The sequence below is a fragment of the Leptonychotes weddellii genome, chromosome 10 (assembly GCF_054177405.1).
Source record: "Leptonychotes weddellii isolate Sample4059 chromosome 10, ASM5417740v2, whole genome shotgun sequence".
NCBI lineage: Eukaryota > Metazoa > Chordata > Mammalia > Carnivora > Phocidae > Leptonychotes > Leptonychotes weddellii.
In genome coordinates, this window is record NC_138378.1 from 20,413,875 (window position 1) to 20,428,790 (window position 14,916).

General features: G+C 54.4%; 1 protein-coding gene across 25 annotated transcripts in view; it reads right to left on the reverse strand.

Moving 5' to 3' along the window:
- EPB41L1 (erythrocyte membrane protein band 4.1 like 1) overlaps window positions 1–14,916 on the reverse strand; it is a 122,204-nt gene that overhangs the window by 62,516 nt on the left and 44,772 nt on the right. Inside the window, exon 1 of one of the 25 annotated variants that reach the window (XM_081832865.1) lies at window positions 7,897–8,122. The exons of the other annotated variants lie outside the window; for them this stretch is intronic. The gene's annotated coding sequence lies outside the window, so the exon portion shown is untranslated. Of the gene's footprint in view, window positions 1–7,896; window positions 8,123–14,916 lie in introns of those variants that run through there. 25 annotated transcript variants of the gene reach the window in all.

Here is a 14,916-nt window from a genome sequence, read left to right on the forward strand (position 1 = left end):
CCCTTAATCCTGCCCACACCTTTATTAACATCTCCTCAGCGTAAGCATCTGAGTGGAATTCTGTTTTCTGCCAGAATCGGACTGATACACTAAACAGATACATGAATTAGAAAGGGAGGGTAGGAGAAATCGGGAAAAAGGCAGTATCACCTAGTGGTTAGGGACAAACGGGGTGACAAGGAGACCGTGAACAAGTCTCTTAACCTCTCTGTGCCTCAGTGTCTTGATCTGTAAAATTCATGATGATCATCTTGCCTATTTCACAGGGTTACTGTGAAAATCGAACCAGATCATGCCCGTAAGGCACTTAACACGTGTCAAAACCTACCGTGAGTGCTCAAGAAATATTAGATATCCTCATCGTTAGCATGGGTCTCAAGGCTGAAATGTGAACAATAGCATTCCCTTGGAGAAAGAATTACAGACTTTTCTTGCGGCTTTTTCGGAGGTTCTCCAGGTTTCATCGTTTTTCTACTATGAACATGTATTACTTTTGGAATCAGAAAAGAAAAAGAGAAGAATGAAAAGAAAAACACACAGAGAGAGCGAGCCTATTAAGACTTATTCTTCCCCTCTGGAGATGATGCTACTTCCCATCGGGATTTCCCCAGTACAGAACATTCACTTCCTGGAGCGACGATCTCGGGCTGGATGTGAATGAAATACCTGCCCGCCACGAGGGAGGAGGGCGCAGGCTGAGAGAGCCGCCTCTGGGGCCGGGTGCCACCCTCCTGGCCGAGGCCCAGGAGCCCCCGACAGAGGCGGGGAGCTGGGCATGCACTGGTTGGTACCGCTGATCAGCTCTGTACGCGGCAATGGGGAGATGGCGATTTGTCAGAGGCTTGTGGTGCCCAGGGGCACCTCATTAAATAAAACCAAGCAACGTGATGAGGCTGCCACCCACCAGCACTGGCTTCCTGCCCAAAGGTTTCACGTGCCACCACGGAGCCACAGGTTGATGTGCAGTTGTGGGCTGGGGGACCACAGGACATGCCCAGAAGTGCAGAGTAACGGCATCAGAAACGAGAAATACCTCCCGCTTGGACCACACGGATGACTGCAGAGGCAGCCAGAGGCCTCCCCATAGCGGGGCATCCTCTGAACTCCAGGCAGTGAGCTGGACAAGGGCCACACAGGGCAGGTGGGCTTATTCCCTAGGCCAGCTTGGCTGGCCAAGGTCACGAAGCTAGTCAGTTCAAGTGGAGCCAGAACGAGGACCCAGATCTGCTGGCTGACGGTCCCGTGCTCTTCCCCCTCAATCGTGCTACATCCCGCAACCTCCAACTTGCTGTCAACCATGTAACCAAAGCTACCGTTGTTCTGGATGTAGAAATAATAACAGCAGTACCAACCCCTCCCACATGTGGGGTGCTTTACAATCTAAAGAATCCTTTTATAATCATCATCTCGCTTGGCCCTCACCGATCAGCAGCTGGTGAGAGGGAACGTGGAACAGCACTTAGGAACACAGGCTTTGGACCAGAGTTTGAATCCTGGCTTGAGGACCTTGGGCAAGTTACTTAACCTCACGGAGAGCCAGTCTGAGCATGTAAAATGAGAATAACACCCCCTACGCCTCAAAGGCATTTCGTGAGAAAAAAATGAGAAAATGCATGTGACGCTCCCTCTGACGCCATGTCGCCATACAGAGGACACTCAGTAAGTGGCAACAATGGTTCTCATCAGTAAGGCTGTCACCACCACACAGATGGGCTAAGTGAGGTCCAGAGAAGGCAAAGAACTGGTCCAAGGACACTCAGGGTGTACACAGCAGCATGACCCAGGCAGCAGCTTCTAGCATCCAAAGAGAATTTGGAAGTTTCACAGGTGAACTCCATACTGGATCAGCGACAGAAGGGGTTTCCCTGGGACATCCTCACCCTTGGAGGGTGACAGAGACAGGGTCTCCTCCAAGCAAGCCAGGCCCCTCAGGTCCTTGCCCCCCTCAGTTCCACTGAGAAGCTGGGACGGGGAGCAGCAGACCTGCAGACCTCCCTGGGGCAACCCTCATGGTCTCAATTTCTGACTCCCTCTTTCATTTCATTTTCTTTCATTGTCCAAACACTATTAGAGTTCATTGTCAGCATTATTTAGAATGGAGTAAAATTGGGAACAACTTTAAATGTCCATCAACAGGGCCCTCAACAGGGCCCTGACCAAATTAACTAAGATTTACCCCTTTAGATTTATTTATTTATTTGAGAGAAAGAGAGAAAGCACGCATGCAAGTGAGTGGGGGGAGGGGCAGAGGGAGAGCATCTCAAGCAGACTCCCTGCTGAGCTCAGAGCCTGCCAATGCAGCGCTCCATCTCAGGACCCTGAGATCATGACCTGAGCCCAAACCAAGTCGGACGCTTAACCAACTGAGCCACCCAGGCACCCCAGGATTTACCCCTTTAAAAACAAATTACAGGACTGGGGCACTTGGGCAGCTCAGTCAGTTAAGCGGCTGCCTTCAGCTCAGATCATGATCCCAGGGTCCTGAGATTGAGCTCCATGTGGAGCCCCATGTCCGGCTCCCTGCTCAGCGGGGAGTCTGCTTCTCCCTCTCCCTCTGCCCCTCCCCCTCCGCTTGTGCTCTGTCTCTCGCTTTCTCTCTCTTTCAAATAAATAAAATCTTTAAAAACATAAAAATAAAAATACGGCAAATATAAAGTGTTTTTAAAAGATCTGTTTTGGGGGTGCCTGGGTGGCTCAGTCAGTTAAGCGTCTGCCTTCGGCTCAGGTCATGATCTCAGGGTCCTGGGATGGAGCCCCATGTCAGGCTCCCTGCTCAGTGGGGAGTCTGCTTCTCCCTCTTCCTCTACCCCTCCCCCCTGACTTGTTCTCTCTCTGTCAAATAAATAAAAATCTTTAAAAAAAAAAAAAAAGATCTGTTTTGATCAGTCTTACTGACCTCCCATCGAACCTGCTGTAACTCTGTTTCTGCCTGTTCTCTCCCAATCTGTTATCTATGGTCATACTTAATTCTACACCCCTTCAATCTGTGTGCTCCTAACTTTATGGGTTTTTTTTTTCCATTTAACATTAATTGTATCAGAAATATTTCCCCATTATTATATCATTATCATCACAGCTAATATGCATGGGTGCTTTACTATGTGCCAGTTATGGTGCTAAGAGTTTTACATGCCCGAAATCACTTAATCTTGACAACAACCCTAAAAGCAGATTCTTGGACTGGCCACATTACTGATGGGGTAAGTTTGGCTTAAAAGATCAATTTGCCAAAGCCTGGCAGCTCAGGACAGAAAGTAGACTTAAGCCCTGGTCTGTGTAGGTCCCAAGCCCTTGGCTAGGAACCCCTCCACCCTACCCCCGCCCCCCTGCACAGCTACTCAGTGATGAGTAAGCATGTGGCAGGTAGGGATGAGGAGACCAGGTCATGGGTCTTACAGCCAGGGTGACCTTGGACAAGCTAACTCCCCTCTGCTTTGTTCCTTCAATCAATTCTTTCACCAGACAAGCATTCGCAAATCATTGAGCTATATGCTGAGAATAGAACAATGAATAAAACATGAACCCTGCCCTCAAGGAGATTAGAACCTAACCTGAATCTCTCTTCGTGCACTGAGAAGAATCTAACCCCTGTCCCAGCTCGGTCACGCAGACATGAAATGAATAAAGGATTCAAAGGAGTTTCTCAAGTGCACAGCTCCATACGCTGCAAAGAATAAGTATTTCTGTGGCTGTTCACGGCTGTATATTATTTTAACCACTGGATGTTCCAAAACGCTCTCAATCATCTTCTTATTGTTGGGCACTTAGTCCCAATTTACTGCTATTATACAGGAAGCTCTGATGCGGATTCATCCAAAGGAAATTATTCAAAAGAAAAAAAAAAAAAAAGCCAGATGCACAAAAAGATGCCAGGCAACCTTCAGAATGACTGAAGGGAGACAGTCCTTCATCTTAAGCTCAATGAGGCCCCAAACCAAATTCATGACCCCTGCGGCCTGCCCCCCCCTCCACTGGCTGAGTCCCCCACGGCATGAGAGGATATCTTAGTGTACTGTCAACCTTCCTCCCTCCCCTGCCCTCCAAGTCCATGGGGCTGACGTTTCTCCTGCAAGGCTGCAGCCCCTCCCTTCCTTGTGGTTCTTGCAGTTGCCAAAGGGACCTTCCCAAACACTTCTGTCAGGCCCCAGTGCATGCATGCCCCGTGCAGACCTACCAAGGCTCCCGGAGCCTCCAGGCTCCTGTCAAGCGGAAATACCTTAGCCTGACATCTGAGAGAGACTGAAGGGAGAGAGCAGTCCTGTTTCCTGAGGCCCTGGGATGTGCCGGCACTGCGCTAGGCCCTTTACGTAACTACCACCACACGTGGTCTCCACAAGACAGGTGTGCTTATCCCTACTTTACAGATGAAGAAACTGAGGCTCAGGCCAGCTAAATGATGGGCCCGAGGGCACGTGGCTGGTACACAGTGGAGCTGTGACTAGAGCTTAGGCCTGGTGGATTCCAGAGCCTTGCCAAAGACCCACACCCAAACCGGCTTTCTGAGTCACCTCCCAGTGCACCCAGCCCCCTGCTCTACCTGCCCCAAGCGTACCAGACTACCCACTCTTCTTCAAAGGCATCCCTACTTCCTTCCCCTCTGACCTGGGGGAGTGGGGATCCTTCCCTCACAGCCACTGAAATTCTACTTGGCCTTTGGTGCCCAGCGCAAAGGCTCCTGGAAGCCTTCCCTTATCACCGAAATAGGAATCCATGCTTAGCATATGAACAGCTCGCTCTTTACTCTCTCTGCGTCCTGCCTGTGCCTCTCCAGCTAGACTCTGAGCCCCTTGAAGAGAGGGATGTTTCCTCAGAGGCAACACGGGGCCTGCAGGAGGTGTACCCAGAGAATATTTTTCAAATTGCACAAAACCGAGTAGAACCTCTGAGAAGACACTGTAGGCTGCCGGCATGGCCATCGGGAACGTGGCTCTGGCCCACAGCGCCCAGATTGAAATCAGGGCTCCCCCATGACCTAGCCATGTGACCCTGAGCAACTATCTTTCCCTCGCCTGTAAGCCTCAGTTCCCTCAATCTGTAAAATGGGAAGAAGCATTCCTACCTCACCAGGTTTTGTGAAGATGGTATGAGTTTATGGGTAAGCCCTTGGAACAGTGCCTGGCATGTAGTAGGTGCTCAGTAAATGCTGGCATTACTATTCTTATCCCCAAGACTCCCGCCCACACAGGAAGCAGTGCCAGCCCTCTCCCACCCGCCCCGATCCACCGAGATTCAGGTCCCCTCCCTATAAGGGCCTCCTCCTTCCACTCCCAGCGGGTACCCTGCATTCCCACCCTTGTGTTTTCAGGTTATTAGGGTCCTATCAAATGCGGCAGGGGTAGGCCTGGGTGAGCAGGGGTGCTAACCAGTCTTCCCTGAGAGCCAGTGGGGGCAGGGAGCCCAGAGCAGCCCCACTTCTAGGGGATCTTGGCCAGGAAGCAGAAGGCCAAGGCGACCCCCTCTCTCGGGGCTCCTTGCTAGTACCCCTCTGCCCCATCCCTCTGGACCACAGGAGCACCTGGGCCACAGAACCACCTTTGTCCCGCCAGACCCAACACAGACCTCTCCACCTGGACCAGCCCTGGCATACCGGTTGTGGCTCTGCTGGACCCCAACCTGGTACTCCCAGACACCGCCTCAGGCATAACGTCATGCTAGAGAGGGGGGCTCTGGACACAGACAGCCCCAAGCTTTCCAGCGGTGTAACCGCAGGCAGGTGACACAACCTCTCTGAGCTGCAGTTTCTCACTTGTACAACGTGACTAATGCCTGACAGGGTTGCTGCGAGATAATGCAAATCACTGGCGCACAGTAAGTGCTTAATAAATGCCATCATCCCGATTGTGTAATCACTGATATTACTCCAGGTAGAGATTATTATCCCCTTTTAATCAATGGGGACACAGAAGCCCAGAGAGGCCCACAGAGGGGTCCATGTCGGAGCTAACACAGCCAGTCCAGTCAAGAGACCCTATCTACTTTCTCGGGAGGCTCAGGCCCAGAATATCTCCGGGCATCCAGCATCCTCTTGGCTCCATATACTCCCAAGGTCAAGGGCTACCGGCTGCCCCTTGCCTCAGCCCTGGCCCACTATCTGTGCGGCAGCCTGACCTTTCCTCCTCACCTTTTAGGGGCACAAGCTGGGAGGCCAATGTGAGACACCCCCCCCAAGGGTAGCCTCAGGCTCCAGGCTATAATGCCCAGCCCCTGTCAGAGACCCATGGAGGGTGCAGCCACACCAATGGGCAAGCAGGCATTTGGGCGGCAAGAACCTCAAACCAAGGGATAGAAGACCGGGGTGCATTAGTGCTGGCCCTCCCACTCAGCTGCCATGTGACCTTGGACAAGTCATTCTTCCTCTCTAGGCCTCATTCAAGCTTTCAGTATTCACTAAGTGAGGACTTCGGGGCCAAGCATCGTTCTCATGCAGGTTCTATGAAATCTCCCTGAAGCTCCCAGAGCTGAGCCCCGGGAACTGTCACATGGCCCAGGAAAGGCGTTCATAGTAACAGTGCCCCCTGCACTGATCTCCAGGACCACCCTGAGGTACCCCTCACGGGACCACGCTCTGCGTGCCACAAAGACTGTGCATGGGGCTGCCGGGCGGGCATGACCTCAGGCTGGCCAGGAGAAGCCAGCTTCCTCCCTGCACAGAGCTGGGCCACAGTGGCTCAGAGAGGAGACTGGCACAGGCTGCCTCTGCCGCAGGCTCCATCTGGAGGAATGGGTGGGCGGGCGGGCACACAGCCGCCTCTATTCTCCACACCCTGGTCCAGGTCAGGCAGCACTGTCGTCCAGGAGCTTCTGGGGGCACCATTCCCGTCCCCAGCTCTCAACCTGGCCCAACGGCTGCTAATTCTGGAAGACTCCTAATGCTGGGAGGTCGGGGAGAGTTGGAGCAGCCAGACCCCACACAGCCCGAGAGGTCCCCAATCCAGCCCTCTTACACTGCCACCTTTGCAGAGGAGGTGATATGCAGATCCAGAGGTGAAGGCAGGATCACGTGGTAGTGCCTCTCCCCCACCAATGCATTCTCAGAGGTGGGGCGGGGGGAGGTAGCAAGGACCGTGGCTGGCGGCAAACAAGGAGACCAGTATCTTCAGAACTCCTTCCTAGTCCTTGTCCAGCCCCTCAAGGTCCCCATGGACCATCCTGGGGCCGTAGCTCTGCCAGGCAGTGGCCTCAGCACCTGGTAAGTTACCCTGGTGGCTACAGTCACTTCCCCCCACCCCATGCCTGTCTCCAAGACCCCAGCTTCTGGATCCTCGGACATTCCCAAGCATGAAGGTGCCAGACACAACTGGAACCCACAAATCCTCTCCCTCTATCTAATCGGGGGACAGCCTCTGGCCAGAACAATAGAAAACCAGAACCCCAGAGGCCCCAGGACTATTATCCATCCACCCAGCTTTGGGTGACTTGGAGGGGCGATGCCATGGGAAGTGAGGCCAGGGTGGGAAAAGGTCCATAACCAGAGGGTGAAGGAGAGGACAGGAGCTGCCCAGCACCCCAGTCTGCAACCAAGAGACTGGCCTGCAGCATCTGAAGCTTGGACGCAGAGATCCAGGAAGCCCCTGGCCTCCACAGAGGCGGCAGGAATGGTCTCAAAGAAACAGAGTGGCCCAGCCAGGGAGCCCAGCACCCAGCAACCGCTCTTCCCAGCAGTAACCAGCAGCCCACAGCCTGCCCACCTCTCTCTCCAGGCCTCGGGGAGGCTGCAGACCTGGGAGGCAGGGAGGAACAACACGGATCTCCCCCCCACACTGGCCAGGGAGCCAACAGCTTGCAAACTCAGTTCCTCCCGGTCTCGCCCCCAGTCCTCCCCAGGGCTGCAGGCTGGGCCTACACGTACTGAGTCCCCAGCCCCCCGTGCCACCTGACCCCCCCGCACGTGCCTACCTGAGCCCGGGGGTCCCCATCTCGGGCAGGCTGGGCGAGGGGGGGCGGGGCGCCCCGACGGCTCCTGCGGGGCCGGAGGCCGCGGGGCGGGGCGGGCGCGCGGGGCCGCGGCGGGCTCTGCGGAGCAGCCTGTTCCGCGACACCCCCGCCCGCTGATGGATGCCGACTGCAGCAGCGGCGGCGGCGGCGGCGGCTCGGCGTGCGCCGGGCGCTGGGCACCGTGCCCACAGCCCCGGGCCTGGCGCCCGACGCGCGGCCCGCCCCCGCCCCCGCCCGGCCTCCGCGCCCAGCCCAGGGGCGGCCGCCGCGCGCCTGCCTGCTCCCTCCGGCGGCCCTAGCCCTGCCTCCGCCTCCTCTCCGCCAGCCTCCCTCTCCTCCTCCTCCTCCCTCCCTCTCTCTCAGGCTCCCAGGCCACCTCCTCCCCAGCGTTGTCACCGGCAGTTCCCGGACCCCTGCGGGAGCCAACTCTGCACCCTCGCTGCCCCCACCCCGGCCCCCCGGCCAGCGTCGGCCCAAGCGCGGGGACAACCCTTCTTGGGAGCTCGGCAGGGACGGGGGGGGGGGGGGGGGGAAGGGGGAGGATCCCTGACTCAGAAGGGGTGACTCAGACACAGTGGGCCTCCCAGCCCACCGAGCAGAGCCGGATACCCTCCCCTCCCCAGCAGCGAAGAAGGGCACAATCTCCGTGGGACTCAGGGCTCCTCCCCAATCCGGGAGGTGTGTGCAAACGCCTCCTGGGATCCGGTGTGTCTCTGAGGGTATGTGTGCGTTTGCCCATATGCACTTTGGTGGCAATGACCCTAAGTGTAACTAGGGACTGGGCCTGTGCGCAGATGTTTTTTTTCTGGATGTGTGTGAGCACAGGCTGGGTGTGCACTTAGGCTCCAGAACGGTGTGCGGCGGGGTAGCCAAGGGGTTTCTGGCACTGAGGATATGACTCAAAACCAAGTGAAAGCCCTTCAGCAGCACTAACTCAAAAAGCTGGTCCCACCCCCCACACCTCCACCTCCCTGGGTCCACAGGCCGGGACCTCAAATGGCAGAGGACTGTGGGAGGCAGAGGGCCTGGGATCTGGTCCGGCTCTGCCACTGTCTTGGCCAATAGTTTTGGGCAAGTTTTTCTCTCACTCTGGGCCTCAGTTTGCAAACAGTCAAAGAAAGGGTTGGACATCCTCATCTCTAGGGTCCCATTTCATGGGGGAAGCCCCAGAGAAGACAGTGGGTAGCTCCCAACATAATCTCCAAAGACTTCTGCCCATGGTCCACATTTGTAGCCACATGACCCCTACTCCCAAGCCCCTTCCCCCCAGACATAAACATAGATTTTTTCACTCTTCAAATAATTCCTGAGTACCTACTATGTGCCAGCCACTGTTCTAGGCACCCGAGACCCCACTGCAGTGGAAAGCACAGAGGTCCAAAGCTGGGAAGCAGCCCAGACATGAGCCAAGCCATCCGTCCCCCTAAGCTGCAGTCCCTCGGTGTTAGCCTCACCAGTGGGTCGTGTCCCTCAGTGTTGACTCACAAGTAGCCACCTCTACTCCCTGTCTCTGAGAGTAGGTGTGGCTGCTCCCTCATGGTGACCTTCCAACTTAGGTCCTATTACCACCCCTTAGGGCCTCCACAGAATGAGGCCAGGCCTTCTCCCCAGCACCCTTCAGAGAACTCAAGATAGCAACTGTGTCCCTTTTTTCCCCACCCCCACACCAAGCCTTATCTTCTCCAGCTTAAACATGACAAACTCCTTCACCAGATGGTCCCAAGACGTAGCTTCTAGTCCCTTCACTCTCCGTGCTGCCCACTAAGCTCAGGAGCGGGTAGAGAGCGCACAGAGAGCGCGCAGGAGGAAGCCGGCTCCTCCCAGGCCCAGAGAACACGCCCTTGCTCCAGGCAGGAGCTGGGAAGCTAGACAAAGCAGCCCAGAGCCAATTCCCAGAAGGACCAGAGACCCGCTGGGCAGACTTCCTTACAGATGTCCTCTGTCACCTCGTCACCTTGGGACTCTCCTTCATTCTCCAGCTTCCCAAATTCCTCCCAGGAACTCTCCAGACCCTCAGGGGCATGCATGGCCTCGGGCAAGTCACTTTGCCACTAGGGATGCTTTGAGTTGTTACTACACATTTATTCAAGTGAATGAGTGAAAGGATCAGTAAAACTTAGGAGTTACACCAGATAAACTTGCTGCACATCTGGTAAGAGATCCTTGACTCCCTGCTGGCCACTATTTTTATTCCAGATTCACTCTGAGCCTCTTCTGTTCACTGACCTTCCCAACCCTGGGCTCCTGTGGGCAGGACAGAGCACATAAGCCAAAGCCCTTATTCCTCCTAGTTCACCCTCCTTCTCTGGATCCTCCTCCCCTTCCTTCCTTCTCCCTCCTCCCCTGGGTCAGGGCCATTTTCCCACCCTCCTGAGCTAGATGGAGCCTCTCACTTTCCCAGAAGAATCCGAGCTACATTCCAAAGATCCAGGCAGGACGTTCCCAGACATCATTCTGGATTTATACTCAAAAGGCCCAATTCCCTTCAGGTCAGAGGGACCACACTGAAAAGTGGGCTTCTTCTACTATTGTCATTATTTCTATTATTAGTATTGACCAATATTTCTATTCGCACGTTCCACTTTGCAAAGTACTTCTGTGTGTGATCTCCGCAACGTCTTGTGAGATAATATCATCCCCATTTTATAAACAAGCAGGCTGAAGCCCAGAGTGGTGAGTGACTTGTTCAAGGTTATACTTGCTCAGCCACACTAGCTCTCTGGAACCCACTTTCCACTTGACCCTGCAATAACCTTTTCCAGAGAAATCTGGTGGAGGGTGGGCCGGGGGTACTCTGATGAACACATGGCCCCTTACGGGCATCAGTTGAAGTTAATACTGCAGTTCCTTTGCTGCCTTCATTCCCCAGGCAGGGAAGCTGAGGCACAGGAATAGGACCCAACCCAGGACCACCTCTCATGAAAGCCCCCGTGGAGAAATGCTAGGGGCCCAGGTGGACAAAGAAGAGCCCACTCAACGAAGAATGTCTTTCCAGTTCCCTTAGCTCTGAATTCTGCTTCCAGCCCTGCTCTATCATGTCAGTGTTACTTGGCCATATTATTTGACCTCTCTGAGCCTGTTTCCTCATCTATAAAATGGGAGAAATTCTTCCTGCCCTACTTCTGTTACTGGGTTGGTGTGATGGGAGGTCAGTAAATGCTGGTAGAAGAGAAGGGACAGGACCCCGCCTCCCCCTCTCTGGTCTGCCTAGGAGGTAGGAGAAATTATTTTCTCTTAAATTTTTAACTCCAGGGCTCCTGGGTGGCTCAGTTGGTTAAGCGACTGCCTTCGGCTCAGGTCATGATCCTGGGGTCCCGGGATCGAGTCCCGCATCAGGCTCCCTGCTCGGCAGGGAGTCTGCTTCTCCCTCGGACCCTCCCCCCCTCATGTGCTTGCTCTCTCTCGTTCTCTCTCCCTCAAATAAATAAATAAAATCTTTTAAAAAAAATTTTTTTTAACTCCAGAGAACTTGACGGAAAAGTGCCAGGATACAGGAAAGCCTGGAGAAGGATGGAAATGGTTCGCTCCATTGGCTGGAAAGGCAAAGCACAAGGTGTCAGCAATAGCCCCCCAGGGCTGGGGCAGAGATGACACCAAACACTTTGAGCAGGGCCCCTCCTACCCCCTCTTTTATCTTCAGTGGCCTCTGCCAAGGTCACCCCAAGTAGTCAGAGGTCTCGTGATTCCCAGCCAGCAGGGGCCCCTTTGTTCCTGGGTGGGCAGGAGGGTAAGGGTGGGTGGCTAGTGTTCCGAGCACAAGGATTTAATCTTTCATTCAGCAAGCAGTGATGTTCACACTGAGCCAGGTCCTGGACTCAAGGGAGGCGAGAGGAATTGGGTAGCCTCCATCCTTGGACTCACAGTCAGTCCAGTGGGGGAGAACGGCACATAAGCCAGCCCATCGGAGGGCACACTGTAAGATGAATCACCACCATTTTCTGAGCACTTACTCTGTACCTGACGCTAGACACACATTCATTTGTGGAATGCTCACAATCATTCTCTAGCATCGAAATCCTTCACTCCTTTTACAGCTAAAGTAAGTAAGGCTCAAAGGGGTTAATGACTTCCCAAAGTTCACCCATCGAAGAAATGGCAGAGCCAGGATATGACTGCCGTATCTTTCCGAGGCCAAACACTAAGAGTCAGCCCTTATGCTCTCCTCCTGCCTCCAGAACTGTGCTGACCCTCTATGGTAGTCGCTACCACATGTGGCTACTGAGTACTTGAACTGGGACGGATGCAAATGAGGTGTGTTTAAGTCTAAAGTTGGCACTGGACATTGAAGATTTAATTGGAAAAGAGTGTAATATAGCTCAGTAATTTTTGTGTTGAAGTATCTTAGATGTATTGAGTTAATGAAATGTAGCATTAGAATATGTCATTGGTTTCTTATTGCTTTTCTTTTTTCGTGTGGCCACTAGAAAACTGTAAATTACATATGTGGCTCACACGACATTTCCTTTAGTTGGCACGGGTTTAGATAATCTGAAGTCCTAACCCAGCCCCTGGGGCTCAGAAAAGGCTTCCTGGAGGAGGGGATGCCTAAACTGAGCTAGGTTAAAGGCAAGGTCATGGCGAGGAGGGTATTCCAGGGCAAGAAAGCTGCAGGGCGTCTGGCTTTGGCCCTACAGGGCTGCAGGGACTGGCGGGGCTGAGCTGCAGCCCCAGGCAGCTGAGAGCTGGGCCAGTCTCCGGGGGAAGCTACCAGAGCCAAACTTTCCAGAGCAGCGTGACCCACAGGCCTGGGACAGTCTGCCTGAGAAGGCTGTTCTCACTGGTCCTTGGCGCTCTCTGGAAGGCACTGCAGGGTGGCTGCGTCTGGGTTAGAGAGCAGGCAGGGTGGACAGGCAGCATCACTCACCTGGCAGGGACCTCCCTCTTCCAGCTGCCCCCCATCTCCTCGCCTTCAGACTCCTCCAGGAAGGCTCCTGAAGCGCTGCAGTCCCCAGGGACCACCCTTCCCTGGAACCTTCCAGCCCAGACCGTGGGAGCCACACACTCCCGCATTAGGTCATATTCTGGTGTGGAATGATGACCAAGCCGCACAGCGGGTCACACAGTACAAAGCGCTTTTCTAGATCTAGTGTGGTGCTGCTGAAGAGTGCAAGGGCAACAGTTACCTCTGGGGAGGGGGCCAGAGGCAGGGATGGGGGATGTTCATTAATTTGTACAGGAGCTGTGTGACCTTGGGCAAGGCTTTAACCTCTCTGAGCCTCAGTTCCCATCTCTGTAGAATGGGGATGATATTGGCACCACCTCTTAGAGCTCCTAGAAGAGGACATGAGAGAATACCCACAAAGGGCTGAGCATGCCCTGCGGTACCCTCAGTCTCTCCAAAGCCTCCAAAGGTTGCCTCCCCTCCAGGAAGCTCACCCTCCCTGCCTCCTCCACCCATGTTCTACCCAGCCTGTCCCTCCTCTGGCCTACTGGACCACACATTTCATGTCTTCACTTCTGAATTCGAAACTCTGTTGTCATGAGGCTCTCTGGCTTCCCCAACAAGACTGCAATCTGGCAAAGGTGGGAGCCTTACTTTCCCCTTCGCCCTTCCTCCTCCTCCTCTCTGGCCTCCCCTCCCCCTTCTGTACCCACAGCCAGGCCTCTGCGCAGGTCCGCGCATCCAAAGGGCTCTCAGAGCCCACTCCAGTAGCTTGGACATTTGGCTACCATCTTTGGCCAAAAAATAATGCAGCTCTGGACAAATGTGTACCTGCTGGTCTCCACTGAGCAAATCTCCAGGAGCTGGTCCTACTCCGCTTCCTCAGTGGAGGAACCTTCAGTGGTCCCCCATTCTCTGATAAAGCAAGCCAAACTCCTCACCCTGACTTTCCAGACCATTCACAGGCTGATCTCACCTGGTTCTTCAGCCTTATCCTCAGGCTCTGGGTGGGAAGCTCCTTCAAAATGAAAGGTTCCGGGCTCCTAGGTCGGCGGCCCAGCCCTGCCTCTCTGCTTCTGCCCGTGTTCTTTCCTCTGCCCGGGAGACCCCTCCTCCTTTTCCCATGGTCATTCATCCAGGCATCCTCCAGGAAGTCCTTCCTGGTCTCCTCCTCTTGGCAACAACCCCTCCCAGATAGAAGGAAACTCTGGGCCTCTCCCTCCCGCATTCTGCCCTCCAGCCTTGGGTCACGAGAAGTGCTGAAAGGTCTTAACTCCGGTCTGCTGTGAACCTGATGGCAGGGGCCACTTTCATCCTTCTCCCCATGAGGGCCCTGCTCAAAATATGTGTGTGCTGTGTGTCCCTTGGGCCATCCTCACTCCCAGAGTCAGAGGCGGGAAGTAAGAATTCACCGGGATGCCAGGACACTCTTGAGGCTGAGTTCTGCTGACCCCAACGCCACCTTGGCTACATTTCTTAATGGAGCCCCATGCTCCGACAGCCACACTCCCGGGGCCTGAACATGAAAGATCTGGCCACCGTCCCACTCGATACAGATATCCGTCCACCCAGCCTCCCATCAGGGGCCTGAGGTGTCAGCTGAGGTCTGCATCGTCAGAGCATCGCAGACTCCTTGCAGTCAGAAGAGACCTTGGAGACTATCGTACAGAGGCTGGGAGCTGCGAGAGGCAGTGGGAGGAAAGTGGCGATGCGTCTGCGGTCCCATGTGCCAGAAGATGCTGCAGTGACACCATCAATCCACATCACCCTTGCGGAGAGCAGCTGAGTCCCCACTACGTACTGGCACTGTGCCTAGCAATTTGGATTCATTTTCAGTTTTTAATCTCTCACTGCCCTGTAAAGCGGAGGTTATATATGCACTTGATTTTACAGGGGGAGGAAACTGAAGCTCAGAGCAGTGAAGTCACTAAACCAAGGTCACACTGCTAGTTGGGGGCGGGGAGCAGGATTCAATTGCAGGCACACCTGACTCCAGAGCCTGTGCTTTTCCGTCATTAATCCTGCATATATTTGGTTTATCACAAATTTACCGTGGAGATATTGGCACCACCTCTTAGAGCTCCTAGAAGTTTGGTCGC